Here is a 16991-nt window from a genome sequence, read left to right as displayed (position 1 = left end):
ACTTGTCCTGGGTTACTTGAGTCTGCCAAGTACAACCACATGGGCTTTGAGAAGCAAAAGAGAAATAGAAAGAGAGCAAACTGGTGTGCTGTGAGGTGGTCTTGGCTGGCCTTGAAAATGAGGCAGAGCCATGAGTCAAGGGATGTGGGTATCAATGATGAGGAATTTGATTCTCCCCTATAGCATCAGATGCAAAGACATCAGAATGCCAGTCCAGGAAGACCCATATCAGGCATAGAACCTGCAGAGCTGTAAGATATGAAAGTGTATTGTTTTAAATCACCTAACGTGTGGCTGTTTGTTACCCTAGTATAAAGCTAATACAGTAGCTAATTAAAACGTATATAAAGTTTGTTGAAAATGATACTAGTTATATATGAAACAAGAGGGACGTTCTATGATGAGATGAGCAGAGAAATCAACACAGGAGACACAGACATGATATGGCTTATCTTCCAGAGGGCCATAACCAGAACATTCCCCCAAAGATGCAGTGTGTGTAAAGACGGACAGGAGGAAGCATTTTACAGTGAACAATGGCCACAAGAGACTTGTGGCAGTCAAATTCTCCAGCAGCATTTTACTAACATTACTGACAATTGAAGCATACTTAGCAATTACAGAATTAATACCCATTATTGCACACATTGAATCATTGAGATGGCCACCATCAGCAGACAGCTTTGAAATGCTGTTTTAAGGTCCTGGTGACCCCATTGACTCATGGGAAATGGAAAGAATTTAGCTTTCAAAATTGTCCTAGGAAATAGTTTCTGTAATAATAAATGTAAGAGTAGGAACATGCTAAAGGAGATAAGAAGTAACATTTGATGTTTACTGTGTGTAAAGGACACAGTGAATTCTACCCAGTCTGCTACTTAATCCTCAGACTTCCCTTAAATGGATATGATTATTAATCCCATCTATAAGCTCATAATAGTACTTAATCTTTGGAGAGTTTTAGAGTGATGGGTGGCAGAGCTGGGATTTAAATTGGTTCTCTGTGATGATGAAAGGCAAGTTCTTACCCAGCCAATATCTCTCATGTCCAACAAATCGAAACAGAATGAAGGATACAGCTTGCCTTCTTTTTGAAAACAGCTTAAAAATTTCAGAGCAATGAAGGATATCTTTACTTAGTCTCTTCCAATTGTCTAAAATATTAATGAGAGATATTTAGTTCCTATTTCCTTATACTGTATTTTAAGAAAGGCTAGTAGTATAAAAAGCTAGCTCATTTAGCTCAGAGTGAAAGATGAAGCAGAAGAAATGACCTGTGCTTTCTGGGATTCCACAGTAGCTTGCAAAAGGCCTTTTTCAGAACTACTCTGTTTACATGCAGGTGTGAAGTGAGATGTGGAATCCTTCAAGTTCATTTCATCTTGTCCAACTTAGTGGAAATTCCCATTTTCAGAGGTCAATTTCAGATCTCAAGATACTTGGTTGAGGGGCTAGAGAGGTGGCTCAGTGGTTAAGAGCACTGGCTGCTCTTGCAGAGGACCTGGGTTCAATTCCCTGCACCCACATAGTGGCTAACAACCATCTGTATCTTCAGTTCTGGGGGGATCTGACACCCTCTTCTGACCTCTGTGGATGCTGAACAACACAGGTGCACTTATATACATGAAGGCAATATATTCATACACATAAAAATAATAACATATTTAAAAAGACACTTGGTTGAATGGATTTGGTGGTTCATTTTAATTGTTAACAAAACAATAGAGAATCACCTGGGAAGGAAGGTCCAAGGATGGAATATCTAGATTAGGCTGGCCTGTAGGCATGCTTGCCAAGGAATTATTCTGATTTTATTAATTGAAATGGGGAGACCCACCCACTGTGGGTGGCACCATTCCCTTGGCAAGGAATTCTGCATGGTATAAAAATGGAGAATGCCCACTGAGTGCATCCATGCACGCATTGACTTTTCCTTCTCTTAACTGTGTATGCATTGTCAACAGCCACCTGGCGCCCAGCCTCTGTGACCTCCCTGCACTGAAAGACTGTGTATTAGTCAAGGTTCTCCAAAGAAACAGAACTGGTAGAATGAATATATATGTATAGAGATTTATCAGCTTAGCTCACAGGATAGTTCAAGTAGTCCAACAACGGCTGCACCACACTGGAGAGGCTGAGAATCTGTAGTCACTCAGTCCAAAAAGCTGGATGTCTCAGTAGTCCCGATCTGGCACTGAAGGTCTGACAAATTCCAAAATATCAGCTACTCCAAGTCTACAGCAGCAAGACAAACTCACCAGCGAGAGAGAAGGCAAGCAGCAATAAGCCAGGTGTTCTCCTCTGCCTTGGTCTTTTATTTGGGCTGCCACCAGAAGGTAACACCCACATTTTGGGTATGTCTTCCAGCTTTAGATGATCTAATCAAGAAGATCTCTCTCATTTCAGTTAATCCCAGATCCAGTCAAGTTGACACCCAGGATTAGCCATCACAAACTATAACCTGGAATTGTGATCCAGATAAACCCATTCTCCCCAATGTTGCTTTTTGTCCGAATGTTTTATTACTGCAACAGGAAAAGTAACTCGTTCAAAGGCCAAATGAAAAGAATCTTTGTAACAATCTTTCATTTTATAAATGAAAAATAGTATCTGGGGAAGTGGAATTGCTGCTCAGGTTGCCCACATATCTTTACATGGTTCTAAATGCTGAAGTTGCCATAGAGCATAGGCATCATGCAAGTTATATTGCTGTTAATGCTGTGGATTGTCCTTTGAAGAAGAAGCTAGACAACTATAATTTCAGGTGTCAAGATCAAATAAGTTTTCCCTAAAAGAGTAATTTCCATCTTGAGGAGTTATTTAGTAGTGCATGATGAATTGCAAGAGATACCAGTGACATCCCACACAGAGGCTGTTGGTCCCCACTCCCAATTCTAAGGACAATTCCTTGTCCAGTGCTGCAGGTGCCAGCAACTCACATTTGTATACTTCAAGCAAGAATTCATTTTAGGGACTGGAGAGATGGCTCAGCGGTTAAAAACACTGGCTGCTCTTGCAGAGGACCCAGGTTCAATTCCCACCACGCATATGGTGGCTGACAACCATCTGTAACTCCAGTTCCAGGGGAATCCTATACCCTCTTCTGACCTCTGTGGGCATTGCATGACATAGCTATACTTACATACATGCAGGCATAACACTCATACACATAAAATGAAATAATAAACAAAATAAGCTTTTAACAAAGCACAACTTTCAGCCAGTGAGCCACAATATGTGTTATGAAATGCCAGTCCTACTGCTACAAGGAAAAGCAACTGGTAGGTGTCATTCTTATGGCCCAGCTTCCCATAGGGTCCAGGCCAAGACTAGACTCCAAAATCAGCTACCGTCCTTGCTCGGCCACTTCTCTTATGCAACCTTACACCCTGTGTCTTACAGGCTCCATATGTGAAGACTCCCTTGCTCTGTTCCCAGGAAATTCACCTAAATCACTGTCATATTTCCACAATTTTCCTACATGATTTCTATTGTAAAAACAATTAGGAAAGAGCTAGATTCCTCCATTGTTTTGCAAGAAGTGTAACTACTCTATTTCCTTTCAATGCTATTTTCTAGACATGACACAATCCAAAACAACACAGTATTTTGAGGAAGAATAAAATCAGAGGTATCCTAGCAGAAACCACTGTGGACATCCAAGGAGTATCTGAGTGCTTCAAGCTCTTTCTTGGCTACCTGATGATGACTGGGTAGTCACAGAACCTCTGGTCTACTGATTCCTCGTTTAATCCTTTGACCCCAGATCACCCACCAATGCTGTGTTGTTAAGATTTAGGGTGATGCTTTGCAAAGAGAGTTCTTGGAACAAGGAGTTTACAATCCCGAAGTCCTTTGTCTTCTCAGTCCTGGCCCCAGTGAAAGACAAAAACTATGTAAAATTGAAATTTGTTGTAGCAACATGAAAATTTTATCTTATAAAGGTGTAAAAGGCAGAGAAAAGAGAAGATATGTTGTCCTCTCAAAATAATGGACATGAATAAGCAATACACTGTTGGCTAGGTGACTGAGGGAACGAATCAGTGAGGGACTGAATCAACTTGTGTAGTGATCTCAAGGAGCACTCTAACTTCTGTCTCTTATGTGGTCATAAAGAGGTATTACTATTGTAAATAGATTTACTCTTGTAAAGAGACATTACTATCACAAAGAGGTATTACCAACACATCTATCAGACACAGAAGATAAAGGCAAGCTCGAATTTTCTTTTACCCTTTCATTATTTATTTTCTTTCTCATCCTCTTACATCAGTAGAACATATGTCTTGTTTGAGGAATCGGTTCAGGGGTTAAGGATAATGTTCTAGTGGGCCCATTCTCAACTGAAGATTACAGTTAACTTCCTTGAAGTGTCTCTTCACGGTTACTTCAGAGTTAGCAGGGGACATGGTGTTTGGATAATGTAGCAGATTTGAGAAACTATGCTTCCCCCTTCCAAAAAATATTTTTGAGGACCAAATGATATTTAACAAGTGGTAAAAGCATTCAGTTCTTCCTAGCCGCACTTATAGGCATAACAGCAAGAGAAACATCAATATCTCAAGTTTTAAGTTATATTTGAAGTGATTGGCTTCACTTTGATACCACTGGTTGAAAATGAACTGCTTTTAAGACAAAGTGAGTAAAACATTAAACTATGTAAAAGTGTGTGAGCAAAAGACATGTTTAATGAGATGTTGAAAGTCTTATATGTTGTCTGACCATCCTACCAGTGACGGTTTATAAAAATTTTTCTTTGGAAGTCTTTGCTGATGGGGAACATTGCTCATAGAATTGTTTTTCCCTGACATAGTATGTCCTCATCAGTACATTGAGAAGACAGGAGCAAGAACAATTCTATTATTGTTTCATTCTCTTGTTTTCAGACAGGATTTCATGTAGTCCAGGCTGGTCACAAATTAGATAGGTAGCAGAGGATGACCTTGAACTTCTGACCCTCCTGCCTCCACCTTCCACATGGTAGGATTACAGATGTGCAGGCCATGCCCAGCACACCTGTTTCATTCCTAAAATTTTGGTTAAGTTCCTCATGGGCTGGCATCATGTTTTACCGTGTAATTGTTAAACTGCTAACTGCTAGCAGAGGGAATAAGTGTTAGCGCCAACTGATTTGGAAATATTAATAATCTGTGATAATGATTAAAAGTAATTAAAATATGTACACAAAATTTTAGAAGCGAAAAGAAAGTGATTTCAATTAAAAGACAGCTTGATACTTATTTAATTTATAAACATACTTTCTGTAGTTAATCTTGGTGAGATAACTAAGTGTGATTAAAATAGATAAAGGCCTTCCCTCAATTTAATTTAACGTGGGTTGTAATTCAGAGGCATGTTGTGGGCATGAAATGATTTGCATAGCAAAGACAGAACAATGCGTTGGAACCAAAACTGACACAGAATGGCTGGATGGCTCAGGAGGTGAAGCACTTGCCATACAACTGTGGAAACCTGACTTCCGATTCCCAGAACCCACTTAAAGCCAGATTCAGCAGTTTATATCTGTAATCCCAGTGCTCTTATGGCAAAATGGGAACAGGAGACAAGAGAATCCTTGGATGCTCTCAGGCCACCTAGCTTGACATGCACTGTAGCAAATACAGACTGTGTCCTAAACAAGGTGGGAGGTGAGGACTGATACCTAAGTTGTCCCCTGACCTCCACACGCACATATGAACACATAAACACCCTTACAGACATACACATAAATCACACACACACACACACACACAGAGAGAGAGAGAGAGAGAGAGAGAGAGGATTTACATAACTGAGGATTTACATAACCGGTAAGGGAAAGTGTTTAGCATTCTAGGTACAAGGGTACAGCTGCCCCTGCGAACAGGTCTGATAAAGCACAGCTGCCCCACCTTATATGACTGCTACGAGGTGGGGGAAGTGGTTCAACTCTAGCATTCTGTCATTTCACTCCTTGTCTTTAGAATGAGATTCCCAGAATTCAATGGCTTTGGCAAATAAAAATGTAAATCTCCTTCTGACCTTTGCATTTGCCTCAGGTTAGACTTTCTATGGTGATATATTCTATCAACTGTATTTCTGACAATAGGAAAGGATTAGAATAGACAGCCTTCAAACCACGCTTAAAGATAGGCTAGCATCACCTTTGCTCACCTTTGTTTCAGAGCACATTTTATAAGAACAGCAGGTGTTGGGGGCCTGTGTTGATATGAGAGCGAGCTGTGTGGGGAAACAGAACAATGAAGTGTGTTTGATGTTCTACCGTAATTGAATTTTTAAAAAGGCCCAAGTGATAATTATAGAGGGATCTATGCAAAATTAATCGCATTTTTCTTTGATGTGAATGTTTAGATTATTTGCTTCACCAGGACTCAGTAGATATATCTATAAAAGAAAATACAATGCTCTCTACTTTCATCTTGAGTGGTTTCCGAACCAGATTTCTCTGAAATTTGTTATATAGGGTGATAATTACAGACGAATTTCGAAGTTGTCCTGCACATAGCCATCACTGTCAGCAACATACATATTTCAATATCCACCAAGGATGAATTTTCTGATGCTGAGATTGGTGTGAAGTTATTATAATAAAGTAAAGATGGAGTTGGACAGTTTCTCCTTTAGAACACCTCCATGTTTCAGCTTGGGCTGTTCATTTACACTTATTTTGAAGCTAATCTGGGTGTGCAATCACATCGTTTCTCGAAATTTATTTTTCTTCACCGTGCAAAAGAAACAGTCATAAGCATTAGGAGTTTGTGATCAAAGAAAATGGTGAATGATAGTGCCTGATGAATAGGCATATTGTCCTACAATACCAAAATGACTCCGGGATCTTTTTGAAGTTGTTTGGTCCTAACAAGAGTTGAAAGAGAGACAAAGGGTGATTGAATGGTCTAAGAATTGGAGTTTAAAATTAGAATGGACTTACACTCTAGCAGAACCTTAGGAATCATGTGTATTCATGACAGGTTAAATGCCTGATGATTTCTTTGATATTGATCATGGGGTCTATAATAAGCTCCCTGATTTTAATGGCTAGAGAGCTTCCCTCCAGTTTCAGGTGTCAGAAGTCTTCTTTACTTTCCCTTAAATATTGCTGTAAATGCATTGTAATTAGGGGGCTGGAGAATGGCTCAGGAGTTAAGGGTACTGGCTGTTCTTGCAGAAGACCTAGGTTTGAATCCCAGTACCCATGTGGTACTGGCAGATCCAATGCCCTCTTTTGGCCTCCACAGGCACTGCATGATTTGGGTATGCTTACATACATGTAGGCATAATACTCATATATAACATTAAATAAATAAAAATAAATAAATAAAATGCATTGTTTTATATCTGTGAGCAACCAAGTTCTGCAGGACTGGAAAACATCTAAAATTTAATGTAATCCATTCAGTAGTTCTTTCAAGGCTCCATGGTGGTCTTAGTGTCTCAGTCAAAGGCTTTCTTGTGACAGTAATCATCTTGCTTCTTTTTCCTCTTCTGTTCATTATTTGAATAAATAGCTGGAACTCATAGAAATCTGTAGATCTTCAGGATCCATCTATTTTATTGTGCTCTCCTCCTTGGTTTTATCAGTACACATGTCAATATTCAGGATGCATTTCCCAGAGTCCATGATTGCTTTGTTGGCAACTGTGTCAGGGCAGGACACTCAATTATAACATCCATTTAGAGACTCTCCCTCAACTCTGTGCTCTCTTAGTATAGCCTGCATAAGTTTCTTAGAAACAGAACCATGGTCATATAAACACCATGCTTATACTGGGAGCAAATTGCCTATTAAAACATAATGAATGGATTTGAATCCATCCCACTCCTGGGTAACCCACAGAACTAATAGCCAGATGGTGGGCTAGGAGAAACATACCAAAAATGATAAGAAAAGGAATATTGAAATGGGATGATCATACTCTGTCTTTTTAAGTCTTTTGGTGCCTCTCAGCATCATGAAATTGTGTCAGTCCTGTCCCTTCCTTCTACCATTGACAGCCCAGATCATTGTTGTTGATCAAGCAATAAAAAAGATTTGGTATGTATGTGAGAGAGGGACAGGGAAGGGGAGAGGGTGGAGAGGGAGGGGGAGAGTGAGAGGGGAGGGAAGAGCAGCATGGTGTAGAACTATCTATTTGACACCCTAAACCAATTAGGTATGCTCTCACAGAAATGATTTTCCGGCCACACAAAATTTCACTGGCCTTTGTCCCAAGAAGCCTGGACTTGCTACTCTATTGATGACCCTTCTCTGCCTCAGAAGGCTCTTTCTAGCTGAATGCCTTCAACATGGACCATTATTTTAATTTATTTTAGTGTGAGTTTGTGTGCACAGTATGCTTGTGATGTGTGAACATATGTGCATTGGGGGGGGGTTGCTGCAGGTGTGCAGATGCCCTGGTGCATGTGTGGAAGTCAGAGAACAGCCATTAGATGTTGGTCAGTCCTAGCCTGCCAACCTTTTTTTGAGATAGGGTCTCTACTAATGCATAAGCCAGGCTAGCTAGCTGGTATACTTGAGGAGATTCTCCTGCCTCTACCTTGAATTTTTAGTAGGAATTCTGGGATAAAGATGCTTGTAATACTTGTCTGCTTCTAAATGTGTTCTGGAGATCCAAAGTTAGGTTGTCAGGCTTGTATGATAATTCTTTTCCCACTGAGCCATCTCCCCAACCCCACTGACCATTTTAACTAATGTTGTTTGCCTTGCCTCAGCATAAACAGGACACTTGACAATATCTGGTCAAACTGGCCCACATGGTGCTTGACTGAAGAGCACGCTTATTCTTCTGAAATGTGTTTATCAAGGGGTATTTAGGACATGGAAAGCAATTCACCAAACGCATCACTTCTATCATTTTCCAGTTCCTGAATGATAGAAGGGACACCCCCCCCCACATACCCCACACACCTATCCTTCAAGTGAATTATCGAAATAATTTCCAACATTATCTAATTTCTTGAATAAGAAACATAAACTTTAAGGACTAGAGAGATGGGTCAGTTTGTAAAATGCTTGCTGCTAAACCTAAGTTTGGACTCCCAGTACCCACAGTAAAGAAATACTAAAGCAGAGCATGGTGGTATGTATCAATCACCTCAGTACTTGGAAACTGGAAGACAAGAAGGTCCCTGGAGTTCACTGCCAGCCAATCTAGCGAAATGGGTGAACTCCAGGCTCAGTGAAAGATTCTGTCTCAAAAAAACAAAGTAGGAAACTGAGCTTTTTTTTTGTATCTGCACTTGAAAGCCAGAGTCAGGCAGAGCTCTGTGAGTTCCAAGACAGCGTGGTCTACATAGAATGTTCCAGTCTAGCCAGACCTTTATAGTGAGACCCTGTCTCCAAAACATAAAGAAAAAGGTAGAGAGCAATTAAGGAAGAAATTTATGTCAGCCTCTGACCTCTACATGCGTGCACACACACACACACAGACACACACACACACACACACACTTGCACATACACAAACCACATGCACATACACCATATACATAGACAAAAAATATGTACTTTCAAAATCTTAAACTATTCAAAACATTAACATTGGGAACTTCACATTTCTCTAGATGGTCCTTAAAAAGAAAAATCTTTGGCAGATCACAGACTAACAAAGGTAACAGATGTTGGATTGGAAGCTGCAGACTCTAGGGTAGGAAAATTACTCTGTGAAGGAGGGAGGCTTTGCCCTGTGTGTGCTTTCAGTGTCCTTCACAAAGCAGGGCGAAAATATGTGGGTTGTCTGCAGTCAATTTACATGCTTAAGCATTTGTGTTTTTTTCCAGTTCTAAACACTGTCTGCTTGCTTGGTAATCACTCATATAATGGAAAGAAGGGTCAAGAGAGGCTCTGTGTCTTTGGTTTCCAGCCTGATGTTAACCAACAAGTTTTGTAGTCTATAATTGTTTGCTTGAAGTTTGATTGCTCATTTCTCTATGTACAACTTATTGAAAAGAAGTAATAAAGTAGATGTATTTCCCCCTCTCTGTCTCTGGTAGAACTTCTTCATTCTTTTCCATCCCCTATCCCTAGAGCTGCCAACACAAGTCTTCTATTTTTCAGTATTTTGGGGGCCATATTATGAGAGCCAAAGCAGAGTATGCAGGGCAGGGGCACAATAAGGTATTTTTTGAAAACTATTTTAACCAGGGATTGAGCATTCCTTGTTGAAAATACTTTTAAAAGATCTATCTATCATCTATCTATCTATCTATATCTATCTATCTATCATCTATCTATCTATCATTTGTATGTGGGAAGGAAAGGAATGTACATGTGAGTGCAGGTGCCCCAGAGACCAGAAGAGGGTGCTAAATACCCTGGAGCTGGCGTTATAGGTGGTTGTGGGCCTCTCCACAAGGCTGTCCTGAGAACTGAACTCAGGTCCCTTGCAAGAGCAGTATGCACTCTTAAGTGCTGAGCCATCTCTTCAGCATAACCCCCCCCCGTTAAAAATCAAATCTCCTGATTAGATTTCATATTGCTCAAACCTTGTAGTTTGAAAGTAATTGTACTTAAGCCCGTTATGATGGATTTCATAAAAATCCCCACTGCACTGAATTGGCTTTTCCTAGGGAGACCTGAACAAAAGGTCTATTCACCAAGACAGGAAGCCCATGACAGACGGAAGAAATAACTCCTCACAGATGCAGCTTAGTGGACCAGGGAGGTTGTTGGAATTACACAGAAGAGTGAGTGAGGGGTTTCTTGCTTTCCTTCAGCATGCATGTTGACGCCTGAATGTTGTCTCCTGGTGCTTGCTCAGGAAATGAAGGCAGCTCAGAAGTTGGAGACGCTCCTCCCCTCAGCCATTGCTACTACTTAGATAACCTTGAGGAGGGTCTTTGGGAATCCTGTAACTTGCAGGTGCTTCCTGAGCCTTAAAGTTTCATTTACTTCCTGGGGATTATATGTTTCCTTTATTTCCTGAGTCATGAATCTGCCTCTTTCAGAGGAGAATGTTTCAATTTGGAGGGGGCAGAATACACCTCTAATTTCAGTATTAGGCAATAAGAGGATATACAGGTATTTTTCAAAGATTCTGTAGCACAAGACAGTGTGTGAGAAGAGAATGAGGAAGAGGATGACTCTGCCGAGAACTGTCAGCTTGCACAGGCTTCCAGCCCTCACTGTCATGTATGGGTCTCCAGGACCTTCTGAGAAGTTGAGGAATGTATCTGGAACTTCTGCCCATCTAAATTTCTTTATTTCTTTATTACTTTGGTCAAGGAATTTAATTTGTTTTAAAAGTGAAAGCTGGGTATGGTGGTATATGGCTGTACTCACAGCACCCACGACACCAGCCTGCTCTACTTAGTGAGTTTTCATGCTTACCAGGGCTACATAGCAAGACCCTGACTCAAAACTGCAGGTGGGCAGACCAGGCTCCATGAGATAGAACCACATCCAAGAGCATTTGGGGAACTCAAATTAGACTTGATAGAATTTGATAAAACAAACAAATAATAAAAGACATGAAGGAGGGGTAAAGTAGGGAGGAGTGTGGAGGAGTTGGGAGAAAAGGTTTGAATATGCTCAAAATTCACTAAATTACATTCTGAAAGAATCAATAAAATCTTTAAATCTTATTTTAAATCTTATTTCATTATTTTAATTTTTTAATGTGTATGAGTGTTTTGCCTGCTTGTTTGTAAATCCACCATATGTACACAGTGCCTGCAGAGGCCAGAAGAGTGTCAGAGCCCCCAGAACTGGAGTTACTGACAGTTTTTAACCACCATATGGGTACTGAAAACTGAACACAGGTTCTCTACAAGAGCAGCCAGTGCTCTTAACCTCTGAGTCATCGCTCTACCCCCTAAAAATATTTATAATGAAAAAAGTGTTTATTCTGTAGGTGTTTGTAAAATGCTTAGTATTTCAGTTCAATTGAATATTGTTTAATGAGCAAGCTCTTCTGTTTACCAAGGCTCTGTATCTATTGCTTATCAGCTAATTGTACAGTACAGAGAGTTTTTCCTTCTCCATTTGAGGCATTTTTGAGAAAGTTTCTTGGAGCAACTTGTAAAGGAGTGCTGATTTGTATTAAGGACTTCAAGTTTAAACAATTTGATTCAACATGGTGATACCTATGGCGAAGGTCAAAGGTATAAGTCCATTTTAGACTGTTAATCAGACATCTTCGCTGGATAAGGTTCTGAAGGCTCCTCCTTAGGACCATCTTCAACTCTTTTTTTGTTCTCACATCCTGTGTTTTTAACCTCACAAGATTTCAACCAACTGTTGTGAAGATAGAAGGAAGCTGATGCTAACACTGAAATCAAAAGAAATCCCAAAACACAAGTTCTTGGGATTGGAGTCAGTAACACTCAGGGTGGGAGAGGTAGCTTTTTGGATAGAGCTCTTGTCAAGTAAATATGAGGACTGGATTTTGGTACCCAGAACCCAGGTAAAGGATGGGTAAATACAGTGACACACCTGCAACCCAAGCTCTAGGGAGGCAGAGATGGGATTCCTGGGACAAGCTAGCTAGACTAGTTGAATCCACCAGCTCTGGGTTCAATGAGAGACTCTGGCCCAGTAAAAAAAGTGGAAAGTGATTGAAGAATATACCCCAAATCAATCTGTGGCTTCCATATGCATGTGTACATGCATGCACAAATGGACACACATCTGCACACACAAAGGTGCATATATTCATACACACTTTACACACACACACAAAACTTCACATCATAAAGCTCTGACGAAATTAATATAAGCACAAGAATAATTTTGTGTGTGTGTATGTGTGTGTGTATGTGTGTGTGTGTGTGTGTGAGAGAGAGAGAGAGAGAGAGAGAGAGAGAAAGAGAAAGAGAGAGAGATTGTGAAATACAGGCCAGACCCAAAAGTTCACTGGAGGGTTTCCTTTGATGAGAATTTTAGTATTTAACTGAAAATGATGACTGTGATGTATAGCCATGCTGCCCTAAACCTGCCCCATCTGGTCTGGGTTTTGGCCTCTTTCATTTTTGTTTCTGGTGAATGTACCACGTTCCAAAGCTAGCTGTTTAGCTCACAAATTGTAGTTCAGACCCTCTGCCACGTGTGTGTCAATTTACAGCAACATTTATGAAGCCATTTGCTCTTAAACATGCCATGGAAAAGTAGAAGCACAGGGAGCTCAAATATCACCTCAATAACCGTAGACAAGCAAGAATTATAGTGACCTTCAACATAGAGTTTTTCTGTATTTGCTTAGAGAAGAGAGGTATGCAGAGGTGCTAAGTTGATTTATGCTAAGTTAAAGCTGTTTCAGTAAAGCCGTGACCTTGTAGCAATAAATGCCTAACTATCTAGTTCTTCAGGGATCTGTGAAAAAATAACCATTCCTAAAATAACACATCTTCTTTTAGAGCTTTTGATTGCTTGAGAATTTATGGATTGGAAACAACGTTCCTATAGGAGGGGACTAACCATGGCCACTATATGCTTTTTACTTTAGCTTTTACTGACAGACTGAAGGCACCAAAGATGAATGAAGAAAATGAAATACTAGAGATCAAAACATGCCTATTTTCTCACAATATTCTGACGAAGTCTCCCTTACCAGTACCGAGCAAAGTTTAAGAAGGCGAGTTCCAGTCCTGCTTTTCCTTTTCGTAGCAGTGCTCTTGGTTATAAAAGAAAAGTTTTTTTTAAAATAACAACAACAACAACAACAACAACAACAAAAAAAAAACCAACCTGAGGTGGGCTGGAGAGATGGCTCAGCAGTTAAGAGCACTCACTGCTCTTACAGTGGACCCATGTCCAGTTTCCTGCACCTACACAGTGACCCAACCATCTGCAACTGTACAGTTCCAGGGCATCCAATGCCTTCTTCTGGCCTCTCCAGATATTGCATACATGTGGTTCACATACATACATGCAGGCAAACAAACACACTAACAGCTGTAAATGGGGGGTGCCTACTCCTCCCACCCTATACTCTGTTAAAAAAAAAAAGAGAAATGATAGGGGTTTGGATAGATAGATGAGAGGGATCTGACTAGATCACAAGTGGATGGACTTGCACCAGGAAATGTCTGGGGACACTGACTTGACAGAGTGAGCCTTAACACCCAGGACAGCGTACATGGGTTCTGGAGGGGGGGCGCTATTGGAGGGTGCTGGTGGGGATGGGGCTATAAAGATGATTCAGATTGTTTGAGATATTCTCTGTGAACCACAACAAAATTTAATATAAACAAATTTTTAAAAAGGAATAATTCCTAGGCAAGGACTTTTCAAGCTCTAAAACTCTAGGCATATATTGGATAAAGCTTTTAAATCATTCACAACTAAAGATTCATGTGTGATGATATTTTGTTCATAGGAAATTTAAAGTCATAGAAAAGGAATGATAAATAAATATGTGCGATGTCTATCCTATAGTTACTGTAATTATTCAATTACATAAAACTTGCTAACATCAAAGTTTAAAAAACCCCTCTCAAGTTATGAGGAAGGTGGAGTTTGCAAGTCTCTTCATTGTTTGACGGTAAAAGTTGAAGAATTTATAGAACGTGAGGAGAAACAACGCAGACTTAAAACACTGCGCACAGCTGACCTTCCTATCAGTTTCTGTATTTGCTATACTGCACCATAAACCTGTGGAAGAACTCCACTCACCTACTCAGAATGAGGGCTCATGAAAAGGCTAAGGAAGACCAGCAATATTTTCCTGTATAGAAAATAATATTGCAATACTCAAAGCCCTCAAAGCCGTCTGAGTCACCTGCAGGTCCTCGGACTGAGCCTTAAGACAACCTGAAAGAACATTTCATGCTCAGAGAATCCACATATATTATTACTGTGAGGCAGTGATTGTGAAAGTTGGGCTTTCTATTTAATTACATTGACCGTTAGATCAATAGGAATTGGACAGGGCTAGTCACTGAGAACATTTGTCCCCTTGAACCCCTTAGAACAAGTGATGTTTTAAAATTTGTTTGGAGGCAAGTGTTTGTAACCTGAATTTTTTCCCTTATTTTCTTCTGCTTAAAACTGTATCAAATTAAACTATCATAGGATTTTTTTTGCTTTTATTTATTTATTTTGTTTGTTTATTTAGAGGCAGGATCTCTCTGTAGCCCCAAACTGGCCTGGAACACAATATATAGACCAGACTGACCTGGATCTCACAGAGATCCACTTGCCTCTGCTTCCCCAGTGCTGGGGTTAAAGGCAGGTACCACATGCCCAGATTTATTGCAGTTTTATTTAGAACGCAATCTGTATTCCTATACATAAAATTAAGTATGAAAAATGAAAAAATAGTATAAAAGTAATCATGGAAGAAATGATAACCTAAGGAATGTGAGGATGGCTCAGCGGGAAAAATGCTTGCCAAAAAAGAATGAGGGCCTGAGTTCCATACCCAGAATCCGCGAAAACCCGGGTGTGACGGCACACACTTGTAACCCCAGGGCTGGGGAGTCAGAGACAGGAGGATCCCCGGGGCTCGCTGGCCAGCCAGGCTGGCAGCACAACAGGAGACTTAGGTTCAGTGAGAGATCATCTGTCCAAAGATGAGGTAGAGAGTGTTTGAGGAAGGCACCCAACATGGACTCCTAGCCGAGAGAGAGAGAGAGAGAGAGAGAGAGAGAGAGAGAGAGAGAGAGAGAGAGAACTGATACCCTAAGACATACTATATTTTCATTGTATTCCATTTTAATTAACGTGTTCAATGTGTCTTTATACAAACTGCTCTGCAAATGAGTATTTGTGCTACTTTGAAGTTTACGTTTTCCTCTTTTGAGCAATGCTGCCATGAATACATTTATGAAGTTGTATTTTCACAAGCATTAATATAAACAAAGAATGGACATTTTCTCACAATCTCCTCTCCAACCCTGCATGCCTGGAATCTACCTCAGGGTCTTGTGTGTGTGTGTGTCAAACAAACATTCTACCACTGAGCTAAACACCAACCCCAAAGGGAAGACATTTAAAACTGAATCACTGTACACTGTAACACACTGGGTTTTAATTCTGAATTGAAAACGTTTTGTAGATATTTAAATACAACTACTGGCTTCTAGTTCATTAAAATACTGGGAAGGGATCAATGTTATTTTGTCTATCTAACAGCTATAGATGTTTAACCGTGCACTGATTTTCTTCTTCCTATGCTTTTGAGATTGAACAGTTTTCGGTATTTATTTTTCAATTCTGGACTTTTATATGAACCTGTACTTCAGGACTCTGGTTATTTTTTTCCTTTGGAGTATTTATTTTTACATATTAACTTGTTAAAGTTCTTCGATATTTTGGAAATCAATCCTTGATATGTATGTCTCACAAATATTTTTAGGAATATACGAATTCACTCTTTTTACACATCTTCCTCTGCCTGATAATTTGGAACTTCAGTTCTCTAAAAGATAATTTATTAACGGTGTATGCCCTTCCTTTATGACTTTCTTTTGTGTTTAGATTTATTTTTATTTTTCATTTATGTGTATATGTGTGGTCCTGGTATGTGAATTTGTTGCACATGCGTGTTTGATGCCTGTGAAAGATGGAAAAAGGACATCAGATCCCCTGGAGCTGGAGTTCTGGGTGGTTTTGCGCTTTCTGATATGGATGCTGAGAACAAAACTCGGATCCTCTGTAAAACCAGTAAGTGCTTTTAACCACTGAGCCATCTCTCCAGCCCCTTTCATGGCTTTTATCATTTTGGAAATGATAAACTAGTGCTGAAAAACTAGAGGCACAAAGCTACTTTCAATCCCATCATTGTAGTTTTCTTACGAGTGTGGTTTGTTTTCCAGTGATAAGTCTGGGAGTCTAGACCTACACAAGCCATAAGCATTTGAACTCAAATCCTGTATAGCTAACGTAGACACTTTATAGAGTGTTATTGCCTTGTACAGGATCTTATGTGACATGATTGAGCAGTTCAACCAATATTTGCTTAACAAATAAAAAGCAATCACTATTCTGCCCTCCAACTCTGTTTACTAGAAATTTCCTAAATAATAACTTCTAATGTTGAGATTTGTTTGGA

At 39.9% G+C, this 16991-nt stretch overlaps 1 protein-coding gene across 9 annotated transcripts in view; it reads left to right on the top strand.

Annotated features, from left to right (window-relative positions):
* Rbms3 (RNA binding motif single stranded interacting protein 3) overlaps positions 1–16991 on the top strand; it is a 982465-nt gene that overhangs the window by 756198 nt on the left and 209276 nt on the right. The gene's annotated exons all lie outside the window — the stretch shown is intronic.

Source organism: Nannospalax galili, unplaced genomic scaffold (assembly GCF_000622305.1).
Source record: "Nannospalax galili isolate Female #2095 unplaced genomic scaffold, S.galili_v1.0 scaffold542, whole genome shotgun sequence".
Taxonomy (NCBI): Eukaryota; Metazoa; Chordata; class Mammalia; order Rodentia; family Spalacidae; genus Nannospalax; species Nannospalax galili.
The sequence above is the reverse complement of the archived record's forward strand: the minus strand, read 5'-3'. Positions and strand labels throughout refer to the sequence as shown.